This window comes from Triticum dicoccoides, chromosome 3B, assembly GCF_002162155.2.
Source record: "Triticum dicoccoides isolate Atlit2015 ecotype Zavitan chromosome 3B, WEW_v2.0, whole genome shotgun sequence".
Classification (NCBI taxonomy): domain Eukaryota; kingdom Viridiplantae; phylum Streptophyta; class Magnoliopsida; order Poales; family Poaceae; genus Triticum; species Triticum dicoccoides.
The window spans coordinates 842,473,528-842,477,576 of record NC_041385.1 but is presented as its reverse complement, the minus strand read 5'-3'; positions in this window follow the sequence as shown (position 1 = coordinate 842,477,576).

The following is a 4,049-nucleotide window of genomic DNA, read 5'->3' as shown; positions in this document are numbered from 1 at the left end:
GAGTAGACGGGATTGCATTCCCATGTTTTCGGCATGGACTATTGCGCGTGAAAAAAAAAAAGTTGAATCGACGATGGACGAAGGCGGACGAAACGCTAACGAAGGGACGTAAGAGGAGAAACGGAACCTTACCTTTCTTTTAGTTAGTAGAGATAGAGATAGAGAGTAGAGATTAACCTGCTGCGAAGACCAACTCTTTGACACATATCCTGATGACGTCCGTTTTGAAATCGACAAAATCCAAGGCTGGAGCAGGGGCAAAAACGTTCCTCCTGTACGCAGATATTGCTTGTTGGGATTACATGCATGGGCGATCTGGACAACTCGTAATGATTTAGGTTTTCATAACCGTTTTTCCATTCCCCCTGACCAGGCACTTCCATGGCTTTGTCGCTCATCGTGCATTGAAAGCAGCTTCTACCTATAAAGTGAAAAGAGCAAAATCAAGACAGCACGAACGTTTGTTGAATCTGTGATGTGTTGATTTTGCTTATCTTCTGTTGTTTGCTCGATTTGGCTTTCATCTTTGCTTCCCCTAAGTCATATTTGTGCTTGATAAGCTTCAGGTGACAACTGGGTTGTTATGTTGCTTCCTTGTAAGCTGGTAACCCAACAGACACTAAGGCTAGTTTTGAGGTTTCTTATAAATCTGGGCCAAGTGCCTCATTTGTAGCAATAAAACAGGTGACTATTGGAGTTGAATCACATTTATTTCTAAGAGATTACCTTTTTTAGATAATAAACTAAGATATCAAATATGGTGACCAAACGATAAATTAGCTGGTCTTCAACTTAGGTTGTGAACTGTCAGACAAGAGTATGTGTACAAGCTAAGATTGGCTAGGTTCAGCTCACACCGGTGCTTTCTATATTGAGGATTAAAAGACGATCTAATGATGAATTAGCAGGGGTCCAACGTAAATCATGAACTGTCGGATGGGAATATATGTACGGGCTAAGATTGGCAGGACACCAAACTGACATGGTGCTTTTAAACATAACTAGTAAGCATGAACGTGCCACGCACATCCCAACAAATATTACAACCAAATGTGAAAATTCACATGCATAGAATACATTCTAATACTTCTTCTGTTTCAGTTTACAAGTCCTACGTGTATACCTAGCTTGCCCTAATATAAACTATATAACACAAAAATTAGACCATTTGAAAATAGAACATCTAAAGTTTATATTGGTATATTTTTTATAATATATGGCTTGTATTAGGTTGATCAAATTGACAACCTAAGGGTGCACGCATGCCCTGTAAACTGAGAGAGAGGGAGTAGCACCAAAAATAAAACACTCTTAAAACAGTGGGCACTTCTGACATCTAAGCATGCACTGTCTTTACTTTAATAGGATTTATTATAAGGTCCGCTGGCGTGTGTCCAATTCAGATCAATTTTCTAAGCCTAGAGTTATGCACGACTAAAAGCAGCACCCTACCTACGTAATTGTCTTGTGACTTGAGGGAGTCAAGATTTGAAACAAAATTTGCTATAGGCGAGAAAACTATCATATGCCTCTAGCCCAATAAGTAGGGCTCAGGACTTCCATAGACATCCTCTATTCAACGTAGCCTCACCAGCGTGGACGTCGACGCTTATCTTCCATCTCACTCTTGTTGATAGTGGATGCATGTCGGCCTAATCACAAAGTATTTGAACATGGTCAATCCTAAGGTGATGAGCTCAGACGCCGTATGGCACACCCGTTATTCGACAACGCTAACACAATGGAATGTTTAAGACTTTAATAGCTAATTGAATTGGACTATACAAAACTGATTAATTACAGTACATGGTGAATCACGCTTGTTCTCCTGAGTACCTTGCTAGCTCCATCAAAACAGAAATAGAAATAGTTTATTCTGAAAAATATTAGCCATTATTTAGTTCAAGAGATCTGCCAAAAAAATAATGGTACATCGGAAATCAGGTATACACAAACTTACGCCCTGGTGAACATGCCTGTTACCACATATGATTTTCCGATGTAACACTAAGATAAAAATAACAATAGATGTCCATCATTTTCTCAATAATCAGCAAATTAGAGGCCAAGTAGACACTAATTTAAGTTTAAAATTTAAAATTGAGCAAAGACATGATTAAGTTCTCAAGTAGCGACATCGTTGTGGGGGGATGAACCCCGGGCAGGCAACGAAACCCGGATCCTTTTCAAAAACAACGGGGCTGGCACCGCCCCTCGAGCCAGCGTGCGCTTGGTCGGGTCGCTCGACCCGGCCAAGCCCCGCAACCCGGCCGAACTCTCCGACCCGGCAAGACACAACGACTCGGCCACAACTAGCACAAGACGGCCGAACCCGGCACAATTAAAGCTTCCTCGACAAGCCGGCTCCACCCGTGGCGTGCTCCGCAATCCAGCCACGGGTCAGCTCCCGTCCCATCCAGGACGTACGATGGGATGAGTCTTCAATCAACGATGACCAAGGCAACAGTGCCCCGCCCATACCTCTGGTCAGCCGGAGCATGGCAACAGTGCCCCTTACCTACCCGCTGACCGGGGCTGGCGTGGCTACAGTGCCCCCGCCCTCACCGCCGACGACAACAAGCGGCGACCTGACGGAGAGCCACTGTACCCGACTCGACTCGGCCACGCCCTGATGATTGACAAGGCGGCGCACAGTCCCCATAGGCACGCGGGGCCCGTCTAGGGGAACCCGGCGAACCACAAGCCCTCAGCGGGTCCCAGCCCGGGACCCCGGACGCCGATTACCCGGACCCACCGACTTGTAACATTACCATTATACCCCTGGGGGTTGGTCTATAAAACCCCCCAGGAGCCCACGCTCATGGGCATGTAGGCATGTACGAGAGAGCAAGTAAGCACAGAACTAGCCACGGAGACAGCAACACAAGAGAGGAGGAGCAGCCTAAGCCTTGGCCAGCTGCCTTCCTCCCCCATACAGCTCCAGGAGCAACATTGTACTATCGAGCATCCAACTACACTCGGCAGGACAAGGGGTGTTATCTCTCCGGAGAGCCCCGAACCTGGGTATGTCCGGCGTCCCACGCGCGCTCATGCCAACCTCGCCTTTGGAGCCCACCAGCGCCCTCGAGCCTCCTCCTCTCTTTAGCCATCCCTTGGCATCTGTCGTGCGCCCACCACGACAGTTGGTGCCCACCGTGGGGCAGCTCGAGGAGCTGGCCGGGAGCATGCTTCAGACGGGCCCCCTCTCCTACTCCGACGAGTCCGTCGCACTGGCGGACGATGTCGTTGGCGCGCTCGCCGCCTCCTTCGCCGCGCCGCGCATCTCTGATGCGTTCATGGCCGACGAGTACCCCAGCGAGGTGCTCAGCTACTCCGACTCCCCCCCTCCCTCGACGTTGGCATTTCCGCCGGGGCGATGGACGTCCATGTGGAGGTCTTCATCGCCGGAAATGGCGCCTCCTCCTCATCGAGCAAGACAAGGAAGGCTGCTGAAGCCAGGGCCGCAGCAGAACGGACCGAGCCGTCTGATCCATTGCGCGCCGTGATGCAGAGCCTCCGCATCACCATCGGCACCGACGTCGACGCCACCAACGTCGCTGAGGCCCGACCCAGCTCGAGGAAAGGCGCCAGCATATGCTGGACCTGTCCGAGACGCTCGCTGCCACCCAGCGTTGCCTGGACGCCGCTCAGCTGGAGCACAATGCCGCCTACGGATTCACGCCCGCCGCAGCCGAGCCAAGCCGGGTCGCCGATGTGCGTGCCCGGGGAGGATCGATCGGCCGGGCTCTTGGCGACGTGCCAACCGTCTACGAGACCCCAGCGAAAAACATGTGCACTGTCCAGGCAGCCGCAGTCGGCCTGGACCAGCTTATGGGTGAGGAGCTGAAGGAGCGCATCGGGCGGATGCTCGAACTCCTCAACGCGGCCAACGCCCAGCAGGACCGCCTCAACCATCTTGCCAAGCCGGCGGGATCCGGCTCCGCCCGCCTTGGCGGACCCGACAAACTTCTGCACACAGCTTCCTCGCTACCCGACAAGGCGCACTCCAGCCGAGCCCGGACTCGGCGCGACCTGGCCGCCACAGCCGC